This window comes from Schistocerca cancellata, chromosome 2 (assembly GCF_023864275.1).
Source record: "Schistocerca cancellata isolate TAMUIC-IGC-003103 chromosome 2, iqSchCanc2.1, whole genome shotgun sequence".
NCBI lineage: Eukaryota > Metazoa > Arthropoda > Insecta > Orthoptera > Acrididae > Schistocerca > Schistocerca cancellata.
In genome coordinates, this window is record NC_064627.1 from 104,380,739 (window position 1) to 104,402,551 (window position 21,813).

A 21,813-nucleotide genomic window follows, 5' to 3' on the forward strand; every position below is an offset into this window, starting at 1 on the left:
AAAATCAGAGAGATTAGAGCAATCCTTCTTTCCACGAACAATACGAGACTGGAATAGAAGGGAGAACCGATAGAGGTGCTCAAGTTACCCTCCGCCACACACCGTCAGGTGGCTTGCGAAGTATGGATGCAGATGTAGATGTAGATGTAGATGTATACATGTATGAGATCATCATGCGGAGCGGCTGAAGGCCACTGGATTAAAATTTCAAAATTCGAAATATACTATGATGATTACTGAAGGGCGAAGGCCAAATGTTTTAAGATGCTAAAAATGCTGATGGTTCACAAGCTGCACAGAAATAGATAAACGCACTAAGATGGCTGAAGGCAGTGAAGTTAAATTCCGCAAATTAAGGACATATATATTGCAACAATCGGTAAAACAATACATTAAGTTCACAAATTTCCTTTTGCAACACCAACGGCGGAAGGCCCACAATAACTTGTAAAATCTTCCAGAGGAAATTGCAATCACCTTTCAAGAGCAGGAGATGTTTCCAGGGCTGGGGGCCATCGAGTAACCATGCCCAGTTGAAAATATAAAATACAGTAAAGCCCCAAAAAACTCTTTAAAATAAATTACAGCAACATTAACACGGCCAAAGAATAATTAAGGGACCAGCACTCAGGAGCCTCCAGGAGATCGGTCTGTCCTCCTTCACTTAAGCGAGACAGGTGGTGAGACCAACTACACTCGATTCGTCCGAACTCAAGTAAGGGACAATCACGGACCGACCGAGCAACTCCTTGGTTGCCACGACGGAGTTCACGAGAATTCAAGGCCCCAAAAATGTTACAAGTATCACTATCCCCAAACAATCGTGTATGTGAACTGAGCTGCCAAAACTACACACCATGTTGGACAGCAACAACCGGTGAGGGAAAGACAGTGCCTAAAAATTACGTTAGCGGCCAGGGCAGGTAACCAGAACACTAACGGCCACAAGGCAGAAAATTCCGCTGGTGCACTTAACTATGGATAAATTAATTTAATCAATTCCACCTGACGGCGGCTATCTCGAACACTTCACTTGTTGTTGTTCACAAGAAAACCTTCACAACAGCAACGCTGTAACCAACAACGTAATGCTCAAAACCATTTAACCTTCAAGTCCTGGGCCGGCGACCGACGATGCTCCAGACACACTTCGACACTGCCCAGAGACCGCCAGCGGCCCAGTCGACTACGCTGCACGTCCTCGGACCAACCGACCGACCAACAATCCATCAAAGTGATGCGTGGCGGCAATGGTCGGGCGGGCGATGTCTACGCAGGACTCACCGCTGCTGCAAGCCGGCGACTGGCTGGCCCGGGCTGCGCTCCAGACGCGTTGCAACTCCCTGGCAGGGCCCAACTCACGACCCGAACTGCCGCTGTGAATTCTCCTCCTCGCACGTTCCGACTGCCACCTCTCAGAATGCCGACAACATCTAAAAAAAAATGGTTCTGAGCGCTATGGGACTGAACTGCCAAGGTCATCAGTCCCCTAGAACTGACTACTTACTTACTTACTTACTTACTTACTTACTTACTTAAACTTAACCTTACTTAAACCTACTTAAACCTAACTAACCTAAGGACATCACAAACATCCATGCCCGAGGCAGGATTCGAACCTGCGACCGCAGCGGTCGCGCGGTTCGAGACTGTAGCGCCTAGAACCGCTCGGCCTCCTCGGCGGGCGACAACATCTAAAATAGTCGTCAGTGGAAATAACGCCAACTACACACACAACCTGACAAACACTTGCACGAAGACCTGAACGATGCCCAACAGTCACTAAGCATGCACGAAGACAAATCAGGAGTCGACACACACACACACACACACACACACACACACACACACACACACACACTGTTGTGTCTAGACAAGACAGTCTAGACAAGGCGAGGAAGCCGAAAGGGCACGCGTCAACTCACGCAGGCTTGCTTATGTCTGAAACAGGATACGTAATGAATGCTATAAAGAAAAGTACGTAGCTGCGGTTATACTTAACTTTTAATCCATCATTTGTATACAGCATTCTTGATGATACAAGTGAGACTCTCTATAGAAATTGTTAATGGCGCCTTGCTAGGTCGTAGCCATGGACTTAGCTGAAGGCTATTCTATCTATCTCTCGGCTAATGAGAGAAAGGCTTCGTCAGTGTAGTCGCTAGCAAAGTCGTCGTACAACTGGGGCGAGGGCTAGTACGTCTTTCTAGACCTGCCATGTGGTGGCGCTAGGTCTGCAATTACTGACAGTGGCGAAACGAGGGTCCAACATGTACTAACGGACCGCGGCCGATTTAAAGCTACCAACTAGCAAGTGTGGTGTCTGGCGGTGACACCACACACACACAGCCCATTCATGGACGATCGGCGAGCCAAAACGCGTCGGCCGGCCGGTGTGGCCATGCGGTTCTAGGCGCGTCAGTTTGGAACCGCGTGACCGCTACGGTCGCAGGTTCGAATCCTGCCTCAGGCATGGATGTGTGTGATGCCCTTAGGTTAGTTAGGTTTAAGTAGTTCTAAGTTCTATGGGACTGATGACCTCAGTAGTTAAGTCCCATAGTGCTCAGAGCCATTTGAACCATTAGAACCAAAACGCGTCGTGTGGTAGGACGACCGACCGACGGTCCTCCAAGACCGTGGCCCGGCTCAAGTGATGTGTGGCGGCAATGGTCGGGCGAGTCATGTCGACGCAGACCTCACTGGTGCTCCAACCGACTGCACTAGTGCCGCATTGCAACTCCCCGACTGAGAGGTCCAGACTGTGCTCCAGATGCGTTCTAACAGCCTGGCAGCCAGAACTCGCGACCCAAACTCGCTATGTGAACTGGCTTATGACATTTTTATTTCTTAATTGTGATTTCATTCCCCTGCCCCATATTGGCAGGGGAGGGCTGTCAGCGGCACAATCCGCCGCTCTTCAGCCGAGTGACACGACAACTAAAACAAGAATAAAATAATACATACATAAGGAGAGAAAAAAGGGGAACGTAAAACAGAGTAAGGGGAGAAAATGGAGGTAAAAATACACTGACATATAGACGTTCATGGGGGACAGTTAAAAAAGTCACCAGAAAGTTAAAAAACACAGCTTGCGATTCTTAAAACACAGAGAAGACACTGAATGCGCATGCACAGGTTAAAAGTTGCTGGCTTATGACAGACAACGATCGGGAGGTAATAGTAGTCGAGCAAAGATACTGCGAGAGGGGATATATTGATACGCGCTCCTAACACCGCTCGCAGTCAGGCACAGCAGCAACTTAGTGACAGTAGTAATTTAAATTAACGTAGTGAGTGGAAATACGTTCAAAACAGGGTGTAAAATACAGGATGGCGGGAACACGAGCCATGCATGGCTTAGAGCTGTACAACAAAAAATGCATATCCTGAAATGCAAAGTTATTACACTGTTATACAGTGAGGAGAACAGAAGTTCAATATGCAGCAGAAACACTCTCCTTCAAGAGCAAAGGACTAATAGATGAGCTCCAGAAGAAGGAAAGAATAACTCTGAGGAAGATTCTTGGTGGACACAAAAAAATTGGTGAAAGATGGGTAAAGATGAGCAATGAGAAGATCTACCAATTTATTAAACCAGTCACAACGGAAATGAGAAAGAGAAGGCTGATGTTTTTGGTCATCTGGTGAGAATGGATGATGGCAGATTAACGAAGAAAATCTTCAATATAATTCGATAGAGCAGAAAACCCAACTCCTCGTTGCAAGGAATAACGAAAGACCTGAGTGAACTTGGACTTACAGAAATGGGCGCAATGAAGAGGGGCATGTGCAGAAGGGCAATAACTGAATTCAAGGTTTTCCAGGAGGTTCCAAAACCGAAGACAACAGGGAACTAACAGCTGAACATCTGGCAAAAATGGTAGCAGGCAGAAGAACAGCCCGAGAGCAGAGAAAGAAAAAAGTGAACATGAAATAGAGTTTGTAACGCGGTCCTTGGTTGGCAATTCGTGTAAATACATAAATAAATAAATAAATAAAATACGTTGCTTATCCTCTGTTCATAAATTTCTGGAAACATAAAGCTCTTTTATATTGATAACGCACAGTAACTTTTTAGGTTAAACTGCAAATTCCTCCACTTTTACCGCTTTTTCTCCTCTGTCAGTACTTTCTTAGGGGAACAGCTTAAAATTACTGGAACTTGCATAGAATTGGCTTTTATGCTAATAAAATGCTACTTTGGTGCATTAGTGCAATATAATCTAGAAAAATATTGTTATGAAAATTGTGTTGTGTGTGTTTCGCTCATATGGATAGGATCGAATATTTTGCCTTCATTAGATTCTTTCTGTTGACCTGTCTATGGGGAGCAGATATTTATCCAGTTTTGATTACGGTTGCAGTATTACCTCTTTACAGCTAGATAAGGTACCAGTCAAACTAACTGACCGACATTGTTGTGGTAGGCGAATCTTCGTCTTCGCCTTTTCAGTTTCTCTACGTCGTCGGCATTATTATATGCGTTGTGGCAACGTTAGTGGCAGCTGGTGATCGTATGCCCTTCCTGGCGCCATTGGTCTCCCAGCCCACCTCCCCTCCACACCCGAGACGGCATATGTATGGCCCATTAGTCTGCGTATAGAGTAAATCTCGTGTTCAAGCTTGAGAAAGTTTTCCAATTACGTATCGTGTATCTGAGGCGAGACGTGGGAACCAGACTAGTCTTCACCAAGGTGGATGAGGGACCCCGCCTAAAACCACACGAAGGCTGGCTGGCTCACCACCTCTCATTGTTACTCGCAATGTGGATGCGGGGAAGTGGTTTGCCTTCTCCAATACCGAGAGCGGGAAATTAACGCGCTCAGCTAACCAGGCCTGTCTACTGTGGCAATCGAATAATCAATAAATTATTTTAAAAACAACAGTACCCGCACTCTTACTTCATAGATGAACCACTGCACAGACTTAATTGCTTAATATGATGACCTTATCTGTAAACAATGGTAAACGGGCCCAGGTGGGAAACATTAATTACACGCAAAACCCAGTAAATGATGTGCTTCAGTCCCATGAGTTGGAAGTTCCACAATAATCCGAATGATAGCAGATCCGTCTCGAATATCAGATTATAGCTCGTGACGACTTTGTCATGATGTATGCATGTAAACCGTGGTATATGTCACAAATGTGGCTGTTTGCAGTCGTGACGTATGCTGTGGTCGTTCCGAGAAAATGCTTTCCAGGAACGAGCTGTACGAATTGCAGGATAATTGGATACATTGACTCCGATAGAGATACTGAATATGTTCCTGGACTAAAATGCGCATCAAGAGGTGTTACTAATAAGGTAACTGTGAATATTTCCTTAAGCAAGTAAACAATGTTAAGTCACATAGTTTACAACAGTTCCCGTCCATTTACGTGACGGTGCGGTGGCAGGCATGTTAAGGGCCGTCGTTTACATTGTCGACGTGCTGTAGTGAGGTGCTTGAATTGGTATCTTACAGAGCATTATCTACGGCTTTTCGCTTTCTTTGTTATTCCTCACGTAACAACTAACATATTGATAAATGGGATGAGATAACATATACTGCTACGAAAAGAGCGCTGAAATACTTTTTAGGGGTGCTGTGCTGTGACTTCCTTTGGATCACTAATTTTCAACAAAATAAAATATATTACGTTCTTATTATTCTTGATCTGGCTTTCTATAAAAGGAACATTGTTTCGTTACTGTAACACGCTATAAAGTTCAACATACCTTCCTTACTTTACAGTTATTGAAAAGGTTACTGAAAATTATTTCGTTATCAATAATGATGCTACAGTACGCAGTGTTTGCTCAACATCAAAATTTTGTAGTGGATTTTTGTTAACAGTAAAACACCAGTAAGTACCACGACTAACACGAGAACATGAGACTATTATCAGAGAAAAAAATGTTTTTACTATAATGTTTGCCAGACCAGAACTACGCACAGGAAGATTTCTTTTATGTCATGAAGGTAAATTATCTTTTTGCACTGTTAATAATATATCATCCTCAGCCCGCGTCCACCTGTAAAACACATCATAAAATCTGCTGCTCTGCCCTGCAATCCCGAAAGCTGAAAGAAATAATTTTAGTTCACTGTTACCTGTCCGCTTCTTTGCGGTATGACTGGTTTCATTTAATGCAGTTTGAATGCGCCACATCAGTGGTTCGCTCGTACGTAACGCCGCTCTGCACCACGAATAATATTTAAATAGCTGAAAATGTCTTAAAAGAATGGGATAAAACTCCAGGCGAGCTTATCACAAATCATGATGCAAGTTTTCACTAAGTAGCTCTATTCAAAACATTTAGACAGATTAAATTCTTACAAACCTTTACAAATCAATGCCTAATGGCGTCCTTCTCTCAAGCTTGACAAAAGAATGCTACACAAGCATACAATATAGCGTCACAGGCTCTTCCTACTCACATAACTCCAAAAAGACGACAGAGAAATTAATGCTCGGTCACTACTATTTATACTAGGGGTGACACATTCTCATCTTTGTTTGATATTTAATAAGTATCGTTTGTGGCGGTTTCAGTACTCGCTGACACAAATATTATCTTAAAAAAAGTCGGTACATAATTCTATACAAGTAGGCCTATAAAACATGACACATAATGGTTTCTCTTTGTTACATAAAGTTCACACAATCATTATCAACGCAATTACAATCATCCAGTTCAACTACTCTCTTCTCTTTTTTTTACCACATATAATATGTGTTTTGCCAGGAGACGTTACAAGCTGATCCATACCTTTAAACTCGCGCAGGCAAACGTCTGTTATGTATTACCTGCTTCCACACAAATTAGTACTGCATTTATACATCCTATAAGGCGTATGTCGCGAGTTAATAGCTATCTGACAAATGAGTGAGGGCATTAACGAGTAAACAGTACAAAATATCAATGAATGCGTTTTATTATTGTAAATGAAATTATTCTGAGATGAGTGGAGGCTTATCGCCTAGAATTCTTCTAGGTTCACAGGAACGTCCCAAAAATCTATCATGCTGATGATACACCAGGTCCTGACAAACAAGAAGATAAAGTTGCTGCAAAATATCAGCGGAGCAGATAGAGGTGCCAGAAGTAGGTGATACATGGAGATATCCTGTAACAAGTGAAGAAAATAGAGAAATGAAGTAAAGGAAGATAGAAAATACAAGGGCAAGGGGGCAGGGGTGGAGGTTTGTATGAAAATAAAATCTCCATGTGAATGCTCTAAAAAGTATTTCGAGCGAATAAGCCAGAAAGACAAGAAATAAACATTCAGGAATTTCTAGCAGTTGAATTGGTTGTTGTTGTTGTGGTCTTCAGTCCTGAGACTAGTTTGATGCAGCTCTCCATGCTACTCTATCCTGTGCAAGCTTCTTCATCTCCCAGTACCTACTGCAGCCTACATCCTTCTGAATCTGCTTAGTGTATTCACCTCTCGGTCTCCCTCTACGATTTTTACCCTCCACGCTGCCCTCCAATACTAAATTGGTGATCCCTCGATGTCTCAGAACATGTCCTACCTACTGATCCTTTCTTCTAGTCAAGTTGTGCCACAAGCTCCTCTTCTCCCCAATTCTATTCAATACCTCCTCATTAGTTATGTGACCTACCCATATAATCTTCAGCATTCTTCTGTAGCACCACATTTCGAAAGCTTCTATTCTCTTCTTGTCTAAACTATTTATTGTCTACATTTCACTTCCATACATGGCTACACTCCATACAAATACTTTCAGAAACGACTTCCTGACATTTAAATCTATACTCGATGTTAACAAATTTTTATTCTTCAGAAACGCTTTCCTTGCCATTGCTAGTCTACATTTTATATCCTCTCTACTTCGACCATCATCAGTTATTTTACTCCCCAAATAGCAAAACTCCTTTACTACTTTAAGTGTCTCATTTCCTAATCTAATTCCTTCAGCATCACCCGACTTAATTCGACTACATTCCATTATCCTCGTTTTGCTTTTGTTGATGTTCATCTTATACCCTCCTATCAAGACACTGTCCATTCCGTTCAACTGCTCTTCCAAGTCCTTTGCTGTCTCTGACAGAATTACAATGTCATCGGCGAACCTCAAGGTTTTTATTTCTTCTGCATGGATTTTAATACCTACTCCGAACTTTTCTTTTGTTTCCTTTATCGCTTGCTCAATATACAGATTGAATAACATCGGGGATAGGCTACAACCCTGTCTCACTCCCTTCTCAACCACTGCTTCCCTATCCTACCCCTCGACTCTCATAACTGCCATCTGGTTTCTGTACAAATTGTAAATAGCCTTTCGCTCCCTGTATTTTACCCCTGCCACCTTCAGAATTTGAAAGAGAGGATTCCAATCAACATTGTCAAAAGCTTTCTCCAAGTCTACAAATGCTAGAAACGTAGGTTTGCATTTCCTTAATCTTTCTTCTAAGTTAAGTCGTAGGGTTAGTATTGCCTCACTTCCAACATTTCTACGGAATCCAAACTGATCTTCCCCGAGGTCGGCTTCTATCAGTTTTTCCATTCGTCTGTAAAGAATTCGCGTTAGTATTTTGCAGCTGTGGCTTATTAAACTGATAGTTCGATAATTTTCACATCTGTCAACACCTGCTTTATTTGGGATTGGGATTATTATATTCTTCTTGAAGTCCGAGGGTATTTCGCCTGTCTCATACATCTTGCTCACCAGACGGTAGAGTTTTGTCAGTACTGGCTCTCCAAAGGCTGTCAGTAGTTCTAATGGAATGTTGTCTACTCCGGGGGCTTTTTTCGACTCAGGTCATTCAGTGCTCTGTCAAACTCTTCACGCAGTATCATATCTTCCATTTCATCTTCATCTACATCCTCTTCCATTTCCACAACACTTTCGTCAGGTACATTGCCCTTGTATAGACCCTCTATATACTCCTTCCACCTTTCTGCTTTCCCTTCTTTGCTTTGAACTGGGTTTCCATCAAAGCTCTTGATATTCATGCAAGTGGTTCTCCTTTCTCCAAAGGTCTCTCCAGTTTTCCTGTGAGCAGTATCTATCTTACCCCTAGTGAGATAAGCCTCTACATCCTTACATTTGTCCTCTAGCCATACCTGCTTAGCCATTTTGCACTTCCTGTCGATCTCATTTTTGAGACGGTTGTATTCCTTTTTGCCTGCTTCATTTACTGCATTTTTACATTTTCTCCTTTCATCAATTAAATTCAATATTTCTTCTGTTACTCAAGGGTTTCTACTAGCCCTCGTCTTTTTACCTATTTGATCCTCTGCTGCCTTCACTATTTCATCCCTCAAAGCTACCCATTCTTGTTCTACTGTATTTCTTTCCCACAGTCCTGTAAATTGTTCCCTTATGCTCTCACTGAAACTCTGTACAACCTCTGGTTCTTTCAGTTTATCCAGGTCCCATCTCCTTAAATTCCCACCTTTTTGCAGTTTCTTCAGTTTTAATCTACAGTTCATGACCAATAGATTGTGGTCAGAGTCCATATCTGCCCCTGGAAATGTCTTACAACTTAAAACCTGGTTCCTAAATCTCTGTCTTACCATTATATAATCTGTCTGATACCTTTTAGTATCTCCAGGGTTCTTCCATGTATACAACCTTCTTTCATGATTCTTGAACCAAGTGTTGGCTAAGATTAAGTTATGCTCTGCGCAAAATTCTACCAGGCGGCTTCCTCTTTCATTTCTTAGCCCCAGTCCATATTCACCTACTATGTATCCTTCTCTCCCTTTTCCTACAGACAAATTCGTCACCCATGACTATTAAATTTTCGTCTCCCTTCACTACCTGAATAATTTCTTTTATCTCATCATACATTTCATCAATTTCTTCGTCATTTGCAGAGCTAGTTGGCATATAAACTTGTACTACTGTAGTAGGCGTGGGCTTCGTGTCTATCTTGGCCACAATAATCCGTTCACTATGCTGTTTGTAGTAGCTTACCCGTCTCCTATTTTTTTATTCATTATTAAACCTACACCTGCATTACCCCTATTTGATTTTGTATTTATAACCCTGTATTCACCTGACCAAAAGTGTTGTTCCTCCTGCCACCGAACTTCACTAATTCCCACTGTATCTAACTTTAACGTATCCATTTCCCTTTTAAAATTTTCTAACCTACCTGCCCGATTAAGGGATCTGACATTCCACGCTCCGATCCGTAGAACGCCAGTTTTCTTCCTCCTGATAACGACGACCTCCTGAGTAGTCCCCGCCCGGAGATCCGAATGGGGGACTATTTTACCTCCGGAATATTTTACCCAAGAGGACGCCATCATCATTTAATCATACAGTAAAGCGGTATGTCCTCGGGAGAAATTACGGCTGTAGTTTCCCCTTGCTTTCAGCCGTTCGCAGTACCAGAACAGCAAGGCCATTTTGGTTAGTGTTACAAGGCCAGATCAGGCAATCATACAGACCGTTGCCCCAGCAACTACTGAAAAGGCTGCTGCCCCTCTTCAGGAACCATACGATTGTCTGGCCTCTCAACAGATACCCCTCCGTTGTGGTTGCACCTACGGTACGGCTATCTGTATCGTTGAATTGGTATGATAAGCAAAATGCGTGCCTACAAGGTTGTCTACGGTTAGAAAGGACTATCTGTAAAAGTATATTTTATGTTTGTATTTCTGAGAGGTTTCGCAGTAATGTTTAGTTAGATCGGGCACTAAGTAAAAAGTAGTTAGCCAGTGGTAACTGATGTTAAACGAACTCACTTTGCAAGTGATCAGTGTTAGACACCCACTGACGAAATTTTTATGAATTGAATTGTGGGTACGATTTACCATTTTAAAAATACGTCGTTACGGTAGAATATAACAAAACGCAATGAGTATCAGGAAAAAAAGTCGCTTTAGATGTAAGTGCGATACCTTTTTTATGTGAATTTATCGAGACTTTCGCGTTTAATATCTCTAAACAACCGAAATACTCTTACAATTGTTTAAAGTCGAGGCCTTCATATGCCCTTCTTAGTGTGATCGAACTTATAGCAAAAATTCGTAAAAAGGTGAGATTTGCAATAGAGAATAGAAAAGACACGAACAGTCTGCCGTAAATCCACTGTCGAAAGAACGAAGTCCTCCAAACAAAAGTAAAAGTACGCACAACCTCGCAGACCTCCCTTTCCCACCTACAGAATAAAAGATAAAAAGAAGCGGGTAATACATCACGTATTCACAGGCCGGCCGACGCGTTCGGGAGAGGCGCAGCGAGAGACCGAGCTTTGTCCTTTTTGTGTACCGCACCGGCCGCGGCTGGGCCTCTTCAAACGCGCTGCCGCGACCTCAGAATTAGATGGGGCCACGCGGCGGCCGGTGTGTGTGAGCCCGCGAGATTCTCTGGAGCCCGCCGGATTCGCGCGCGGTAGGGAGATGAGCTAATCGCGGTAAGTGCACATAAATTCTGCGGCGTGCGCGCCCTGCCGACGTAGCGAGACCGGCCGCTGGGAGCAGCAACACTGTGCAACAAATGACTACACGCGCAGGCGCTCCGGTACCGTGCAGCGAGCGACATCCGCCCAGCATAATAGTCCATGTAATAGTCCTCGCGATTACACGAAGCTAAATGTACAAAATTCAATACCTTATGATAACAGCATACACGGTGGTCTATTGATCGTGACCGGGCCAAATATCTCACGAAATAAGCGTCAAACTAAAACATTACAAAGGACGAAACTTGTCTAGCATGAAGGCGGAAACCAGATGGCGCTATGGTTGACCTGCGAATACACAGGAAGATAGATCCTTTATCATTTAGCTACAAAATAGCAGGTCAGCAACTGGAAGCAGTTAATATCATAAATTATCTGGGAGTACGCATTAGGAGTGATTTAAAATGGAATGATCATATAATGTTGATCGTCGGTAAAGCAGATGCCAGACTGAGATTCATTGGAAGAATCCTAAGGAAATGCAATCCGAAAACAAAGGAAGTAGGTTACAGTACGCTTGTTCGGCAACTGCTAGAATACTGCTCAGCAGTGTGGGATCCGTACCGGATAGGGTTGATAGAAGATATAGAGAAGATCCAATGGAGAGCAGCGCGCTTCGTTACAGGATCATTTAGTAATCTATAAAGCGTTACGGAGATGATAGATAAACTCCAGTGGAAGACTCTGCAGGAGAGACGCTCAGTAGCTCGGTACGGGCTTTTGTCAAAGTTTCGAGAACATACCTTCACCGAAGAGTCAAGCAGTATATTGCTCCCTCCTACGTATATCTCGCGAAGAGACCATGAGGATAAAATCAGAGAGATTAGAGCCCACACAGACGCATACCGACAATCCTTCTTTCCACGAAGAATACGAGACTGAAATATAAGGGAGAACCGATAGAGGTACTCAAGGTACCCTCCGCCACACACCGTCAGGTGGCTTGCGGAGTATGGATGTAGATGTAGATGTAGATGGCGCTGCCATAGGTCAAACGGATATCAACTGCGTTTTTTAAAATAGGAACCCCCATTTTTATTACATATTCGTGTAGTTCGTAAAGAAATATGAATGTTTTAGATGGACCACTTTTTTCGCTTGGTGACAGATGGCGCTGTAATAGTCACAAACATATGGCTCACAATTTTAGACGAACAGTTAGTAACAGGCAAAATTTTTAAATTAAAATACAGAACGTAGCTACGTTTTAACATTTTATTTCGGTTGTTCCAATGTGATACACGTGCCTTTGTGAACTTGTTACCTCTGAGAACGCATGCTGTTACAGCGTGATTACCTGTAAATACCACGTTAATACAATAAATGCTCAAAATGATGTCCGTCAACCTCAATGCATTTGGCAATACGTGTAACGACATTCCTCTCAACTGCGAGTAGTTCGCCTTCAATGACAATGCGCTGACGCATGTTGTCAGGCGTTGTCGGTGGATCACGATAGCAAATATCCTTCAACTTTCCCCACAGGAAGAAATCCGGGGACGTCAGATCCGGTGAATGTGCGTGCCATGGTATGGTGCTTCGATGACCAATCCACCTGTCATAAAATATGCTATTCAGTACCGCTTCAACCGCACGCGAGCTATGTGCCTGACATCCATCATGTTGGAAGTACATCGCCATTTTGTCATGCAGTGAAACATCTTGTAATAACATCGGTAGAAAATTACGTAGGAAATCAGCATACTTTGCACCATTTAGATTGACATCGATAAAATGGGGGCCAATTATCCTTCCTCCCACACCATACATTAACCCGCCAACGTCACTGATGTTCCACTTGTCGGAGCCATCGTGGATTTTCCGTTGCCCAATAGTGCATATTATGCCAGTTTACGCTACCGCTGTTGGTGAATGACGCTAAATCGCTAAATAGAACGCATGCAAAAAATCTATCATCGTCCCGTAATTTTTCTTGTGCCCAGTGGCAGAACTGTACACGACGTTCAAAGTCGTCGCCATGCAGTACTTGGTGCATAAAAATATGGTACGTGTGCAATCGATGTTGATGTAGCATTCTCAACACCGACGTTTTTGAGATTCCCGATTCTCGCGCAGTTTGTCTGCTACTGATGTGCGGATTAGCCGCGACAGCAGCTATAACACCTACTTGGGCATCATCATCTGTTGCAGGTCATGGTTGACGTTTCATATGTGGCTGAACACTTCCTGTTTACTTAAATAACGTTACTATCCGGCAAACCGTCCAGACACTTGGATGATGTCGTTCCGGATACCGAGCAGCATACATAGCACACGCCCGTTGAGCATTTTGTTCACAATAACCATACATCAACACGATATCGACATTTTCCGCAATTGGTAAACGGTCCATTTTAACACGGGTAATGCACCACGAAGCAAATTCCGTCCGCCCTGACGGAATGTTACGTGATACCACGTACTTATACGTTTGTGACTATTACAACGCCATCTATCACAAAGTGAAAAAAGTGGACCAACTAAAACATTCATATTTCTTTACGTTCTACACGAATTATAATAAAAAATGGGGGTTCCTATTTTTAAAAAAACGCAGTTGATATCCGTTTGACCGATGGCAGCGCCATCTAGCGGGCCAACCATACCCCCATCTGGTTTCCCCTTTCAAGCTAGGCGAGTTTCGTTGTTTGTAGTTTTTTCGTTTGATGCTTATTTCGTGAGATATTTGGCCCGGTCACTATCAGTGGACCACCCTGTACAAAGTATTACAAAGTACGTAGAACTTAATTCACTTCACCTTATCTATAAGTGATGGAAAAAAATATGGAACCACGAGAAACAAAACAAACTACCATGCCGAACAGGGTGTAGAAAGCCCTTGGTATTCAAAACAGATTCAGCCCTATAGGAATGGTTAAATAAAGGTCCTGTGTTAGGTTTGACAATTCTTTAGAGTGGAGATAAGGAATAATAGTGTATAACAGAAGTGAAGATAAGGGTTAAATGCAAAAATTAGGGGACCTGAAATTGTCTACTCGAACAAAATAATAAATGGGAAATAATTGTGTTGCATTATTATTCTCTATAAAAATGTATCACTAAATTAACAATACAAATTAAATAAATCCCTGCAAACACAAAAATAAAAAAAACAAAAACAAAAACACCAGAACAGATATTCAACACTTACCCGATTACAGTTACAGTGATTTAAAGTTTTATCTTTTAATTATTGATGGCTTTCTGGGATTTGACGACACATAGTGACTCTTTCTGCAACTATATCCAAAATTTACATTAACCCGAAGTTCTGCTTTCATTAGATCTAAACGACATTTCTTTGTCATTAATGAAAAAATTCTTTCTGTTGTTGCATTTGATCCAGGCACATTGAAAATAAATTCAGCTACCTTTAAAAGATTAGGCCAACTGACATTTCTATTTTTTTAAAGAAATGGAACCATAAACCCACTTTTACAAGAATTTCCTTCCTGAGAGACGACTTTTTTAAATCATCATCTTCATCAACTTCGATCTGAAGAAATTCCAGAAGTTTCTGTATGTGCTTAAATTTAAGTTAGATACTAAAGTAAGTGGTATCCAAGGTTATACTGAAATACTTCCATCAAATTTGAAATGCCGGCCGAAGTGGCTGTGCGGTTAAAGGCGCTGCAGCCTGGAACCGCGAGACCGCTATGGTCGCAGGTTCGAATCCTGCCTCGGGCATGGATGTGTGTGATGTCCTTAGGTTAGTTAGGTTTAACTAGTTCTAAGTTCTAGGGGACTAATGACCTCAGCAGTTGAGTCCCATAGTGCTCAGAGCCATTTGAACCACCAAATTTGAAATGATGGTTTAAATATTCAAGGAAAGTGGAACAGAAATCTATAAATTCCGTCTCAGTAACTGCCCTGGAATGCATCAATTCATTTAACATTTTGTTTGTAGCATTACCAAAAAATTGCGAGCTATTATTTTATTTTACTTATTAATTTTTTTACTATTTCGAAAGACTCTATTACACTTACGCCAGGTCCTTCTATTTCCTTCGAGTATTCCGTTATTACGTTACCAGTATGAGATAAAAACAATAAATATGTCATATTAATTCCTTTTCTGGATTATCACAATCATTTTAATACTTTAGCATTACTTTCGGACAGTCATTAGTATTTTAAAAATAACTTATTATGCGTTACTTGTTACGGGTTATCAGTGTTAAAGAAAATAAAAAAATAAAAATAACAACTTAGAACTACTTAAACCTAACTAAGCTAAGGACATCCCACACATCCATTTCCGAGGCAGGATTCGAACCTGCGATCGTAGCAGCAGCGCGGTTCCGGACTGAAGCGCTTAGAACCGCTCGGCCACAGCAGCTGACTCCCAGTGTTCAATTATCCTTTCAACAGCAGGGGTTAGTGTTGACCAGTTGGTAGGAACGTGCCTGAGACAGAAGCGGCAATTCTGAAAACACGGGATACATGTTCAGAAATAGAAGACCCCGGATTTTCTTCCAAATTACGGGGAAATATGGTATTTCCCGGGATGTACGTAATATATTGCATCAATAACCCTTTTGGGAAATCTTTTACTATTCTTCCTCCAAAATAGTGGCGAATTCAGTAACGGTGGTGGATGTGTGTAGCGATCACACACCCTTCTCTCCACACTAGGCCAAAGCAAAGACTCAATAATATTGAGACATGCTAACCGTTTTTTTTTTTTGTGGTTTTAGGGCGCACAACTTCAATGGTCATTAGCGCCCTGACTACTCTAAAAACGCACCGCGAGGCACAAGTTGACAACAACAACTAAAAGGGAAAACACAATAAAAGACAGACGGACAGGCAAAGGATTAAAAAACATCATCAAATGTCCTTAGCGAGGTTTGTCAAATTGATAAAACAAAGAACACGAGCAGCTGCTCGTGGGTCATCCGCTAAAATGGCATCGAAAGTATTAGGCAGGTTAAGACCGAGGCGCAGTGTGGTAAGATCTGGACAGGACATTAAAATGTGCCTAACCGACAGCAAGTGCCCACATGGGCAGAACGGCGCCGGCGCAGCCGTCAGCAGATGGCGATGGCTGAACCGGCAGTGTCCAATTCTTAACCTTGCTAAAACGACCTCCTCCCGCCGAGAAGGGCGTGAGGAGGACGTCCAAGCCACGGGAAGAGGTTTTAAGGCCCGAAGCTTGTTGTCGGTAAGTGCAGCCCAATCGGCATACCACAGCGACACGACGCGCCGACAAATGACCCTGCTAAAATCGGACGAAGGGACACAACAAGAAGCTGTCCGAGGCTGGAGGACCGCAGCCTTGGCCGCGGCATCTGCAGCTTCGTTCCCAGGGATACCGACATGGCCAGGAACCCACATAAAGCTAACCGGCGTACCGACGTCCACCAGCTGCTGGAGAGAGCGTTGGATCCGGTGTACGAAAGGGTGAACCGGGTACGGATCACTGAGGCTCTGGATGGCGCTCAGGGAATCTGAGCATATGACATAAGCAGAATGTCGGTGGCGGCAGATGTAAAGAACAGCCTGGTAGAGGGCAAAGAGCTCAGCTGTGAAGACCGAACAATGGCCATGGAGCCGGTATTGGAAACTTTGTGCCCCGACAATAAAGGAACACCCGACCCCGTCATTGGTCTTAGAGCCATCTGTATAAATGAAAGTCATGTTGATGAACTTCGAACGAAGTTCCAAAAAACGGGAGTGGTAGACCGAACCGGGGGTGACCTCTTTTGGGAGCGAGCTGAGGTCGAGGTGAACGCGGACCTGAGCCTGGAGCCAAGGTGGCGTGCGGCTCTCGCCCACTCGAAAGGTTGCAGGGAGTGAAAAATTAAGGTGTGGAAGGAGGCGACGAAAGCGAACTCCAGGGGGTAGCAAGGCAGAGACATACAACCCGTATTGAAGGTCAAGAGAGTCGTCAAAAAAGGAACGATAAGACGGATGGTCGGGCATTGACAGTAGCCGACAGGCATACCGACAAAGCAGTATATCGCGCCGGTAGGTGAGTGGCAATTCGCCAGCGTCAGCATGAAGACTCTCTACGGGACTGGTATAAAATGCTCCGATCGCAAGTCGTAAACCCCGATGTATGGAGTTGATGCGGCGTAAGATGGATGGCCGTGCAGAGGAGTATACGAAGCTCCCATAATCCAGCTTGGAGCGGACGATCGACCGATATAGACGAAGTAGGACGGTTCGATCCGCGCCCCACGACATACCACTGAGAACACGGAGGACATTTAAAGAACGGGTACAACGGGCGGCCAAATATGACACATGTGGAGACCAGCTAAGCTTCCTGTCAAAGGTAAGGCCTAAAAATTTGGTTGTCTCCACGATTGGGAGAGCAACGGGACCGAGTCGTAAAGACGGTGGGAGAAACTCTTTGTAGCGCCAGAAGTTAATACAGACCGTCTTCTCGGCAGAAAAACGGAAGCCATTGGCGACACTCCAGGAGTAAAGACGGTCAAGAGAACGCTGAAGACAGCGCTCCAGAACACGTGTACACTGCGCGCTGCAATAGATGGTAAAATCGTCCACGAAAAGGGAGCCTGATACATCAGCTGGGAGGCAATCCATTATTGGATTGATCGCGATGGCGAAGAGAGCGACGCTCAAAACTGAGCCCTGTGGCACCCCATTCTCCTGGCGAAAGGTGTCGGACAGGACAGAACCCACACGTACCCTGAACTGTCGATCCAATAAAAAGGAACAAATAAAAAGGGGGAGGCGACCGCGAAGGCCGCATGTATGCATGGTGCGGAGAATGCCCGCCCTCCAACAGGTGTCGTAAGCCTTCTCCAAATCAAAGAACACAGCCGCGGTCGGGCGCTTCCGCAAGAAGTTATTCATAATGAAGGTCGACAAGGTAACCAGATGGTCAACAGCAGAGCGGCGCCTTCGAAATCCACATTGTACATTGGTAAGTAGGCGTCGAGACTCAAGCAGCCAAACCAATCGAGAGTTAACCATTCGCTCCATCACTTTACAGACACAGCTGGTAAGCGAGATAGGTCGATAACTGGAAGGCAAGTGCTTGTCCTTCCCCGGCTTAGGAATCGGGACAACAATGGACTCGCGCCAGCATGCGGGAACATGTCCCTCAATCCAGATGCGATTGTATGTACGAAGAAGAAAATCTTTACCCGCAGGAGAAAGGTTCTTCAACATCTGAATATGAATAGAATCAGGCCCTGGAGCGGAGGACCGTGATCGGCCAAGTGCGGTTTCGAGTTCCCGCATGGTGAATGGTGCATTATAACTTTCACAATTCGAGGAGCGGAAGTCAGGTGGCCTAGCCTCCTCTGCCTGTTTGCGGGGGAGGAAGGCAGGGTGGTAATGAGCGGAGCTCGAAACCTCGGCGAAAAAGCGGCCGAAGGCATTGGAGACAGCCTCAGGGGCCACAAGGACTTCATTCGCGACCTTCAAGCCAGAAACTGGGGAGTGGACCTTAGTGCCAGATAGCCGGCGCAGGCTACCCCAGACAACAGAAGAAGGAGTAAAACTGTTGAAGGTGCTTGTGAAAGCAGCCCAGCTGGCTTTCTTGCTTTCTTTGATAATACGACGACACTGAGCACGTAATCGTTTATAATTAATACAATTCGCCACTGTAGGGTGACGTTTAAAGGTGCGTAAAGCACGTCGACGAGCACGTAAAGCGTCTCTACATGCTGCGGTCCACCAGGGGACCGGTACGCGACGTGGAGAAGAAGTAGGGTGAGGGATGGAATATTCAGCAGCAGCGAGAATGACTTCCGTGAGGTGTGCGACCTGACGATCGCAGCTTGTGAAGGTTTGATCCTGAAAGGTCGCCCTGGAAGAGAAGAGCCCCCAGTCTGCCTTGGAGATGGTCCAACTAGAGGAGCACGGAGAGGGAGTATGCTGCAGGAGATGGATAACACACGGGAAGTGGTCGCTCGAATATGTATCAGCAAGTGCATACCACTCAAACCGGCGTGCAAGTTGGGGAGTACAGATAGAGAGGTCTAAATGGGAATAGGTATGAGATGTGTCCGAAAGAAAAGTAGGGGCGCCAGTATTGAGGCAGACAAGATCGAGCTGGTTGAAAAGGTCTGCTAACAAAGAGCCCCTCGGGCAGGATGCTGGAGAGCCCCAAAGGGGATGGTGGGCATTGAAGTCTCCAGTTAACAAAAATGGTGCAGGTAGCTGAGCAATAAGTTGCATCATGTCTGCCCTGGTAACGGCAGATGACGATGGAGTGTAAACGGTACAAAAGGAAAACGTAAAGGTGGGGAGAGTAATGCGGATGGCAACTGCCTGCAGGCCGGTGTGCAACATGATGGGATCGTAGTAAATATCATCCCGGACCAGCAACATAACCCCTCCATGAGCTGGGATACCTACCACAGGGGGTAGGTCAAAACGCACAGAGGTGTAGTGTGCCAAGGCAATTTGATCGCATGGGCGTAGCTTCGTTTCCTGGAGGGCTACGACGAGCGGACGATGCAAGCGGAGCAGCAACTTCAAGTCCTCTCGGTTGGAGCGAATGCTGCGAATATTCCAGTTAATAAGTGCCATCGTAAGAAAAGGAAGATGAGAGAAGGGGTCACCTCGAAGGCCGCTTAGGGCCTGGCTTCGAGCGAGCACTGCCGCCGCTATCAGTAGGCGGACAGTCATCGTCCATGGGGTCTATAGGGTCATCGGCCATCTCGGGAGGATGGCCGGGAGGGGGAGCTTCCTCCGCCGGTGAACGGCCAGATGTTCGGCTACCAGCGGTGCGGCCAGGCGAAACGGATGACGGCCTGGGGCGGCAACCGCTGGGCGGAGCAGGAGAAGAAAGGCGCCGTGGCGGAGAAGGAGAACTGTGCTTCCTATGCGCCTTTTTAGAAGGACGTTTGGTGGAAGTACCGGTCGAAGGCTGGGAGGTCGAGGGACGGAGGAAGTCTGCACGGGATGGTTCCTTCTTGAAGGCCCGTGCATCTGACTTCGGGGTCTGCGACTTAGCAGAAGCTGAGGAAGTGGCTGGTGTCTGTGAGGTGATGGGAGGAAGAGGAGACGTCGACCGCGCGATCTTAGCACTGGCCGAACGGACGACCGTGGTGCTGAAGGTCAGATCGCATGTCTGGGTTGCTACCTCCCGGGTAGTCCGAGGAGAGGCGAGGACAGTACTGTATTTCCCCGCTGGGAGCAGCGTGGGCTTCCTACTAGCCAATAGCTTGCGAGCAGCCGAGGTGGACACTTTCTCTTTGACCCGAATTTCTTGGATACAGCGTTCTTCCTTATAGACAGGACAGTCGCGGGAGGATGCGGCATGGTCACCCTGACAGTTCACACAACGAGGAGACGGAGGTGGACAGTCACCCTCATGGGCATCCCTGCCACAAGTGACACATTTAGCCGCATTGGAGCAAGACTGTCGAGTGTGATTGAAACGCTGACACTGGTAGCAGCGCGTAGGTGTCGGGACATAGGGGCGAACAGAAATAACCTCGTAGCCCGCCTTGATGCGCGATGGCAGCTTAACACTATCGAAGGTCAAGAAAAGTGTCCGGGTCGGTACAAGGTTATTGTTGACCTTTTTCATGACCCTATGGACAGCCGTCACGCCCTGCTCAGCGAGGAAAGATTGAAGCTCCTCGTCAGTCAATCCGTCGAGGGAGCTACTATAGACTACACCACGAGACGAATTCAAAGTTCGGTGGGCCTCCACCCGGACAGGGAACGTGTACAAGAGTGTGGCCCGAAGCAGTTTTTGTGCCTGAAAGGCATTCTCAGTTTCTAGTAATAAGGTACCGTTACGCAACCTGGTACAAGATTTGACAGATCCGGCTATGGCATCTACGCCCTTCTGAATAACGAAAGGGTTGACAGAGGAAAAATCCTTTCCGTCCTCAGATCGAGAAACTACGAGGAACTGTGGGGCAGGCGGTAGTACTTTTGTCACTGTTGGCTGGTCACATTTCCGTTTTTGGGTCGAAGTCGAAAGCGATGGAGTAGAATCCATTGCGGAGGAATCCCCCATGATTGCCAGCGTCTCCGATGGCGCGCTCCTTCCTTGTGGGGACCCTCTCAGAGGGCACTCCCGCCTTAGGTGAATGTTTACACCTCAGGTCACACCTCCCGAGAAACAGACGGAGGGACCAATCGGCATGGTCAGAAGGTATCAGCTCAGGCAATCACCCCTCCCCGGGCCTGGCCTTTACCAGGGGGTACGCGCGTGCCTTACATGTCTACCCAGGGCGGGGACTTACGCATTACCCCGTCACCGGCTACGCGTGCGAACGCGTGGGTCGGCCTTCAGACACGCACAGGGAGGAAGGAAGAAGAGGAAAAAGAAGAGAGAGAGGGAGAAAGAGGACAGACTGTCTCAAACGCCGAGGCGGAGACCAGAGAAGGCAAGGAGAAGAAGGCAATGAGGAAGCAAGGAGAAGAAGGCAATGAGAAGGCAAGGA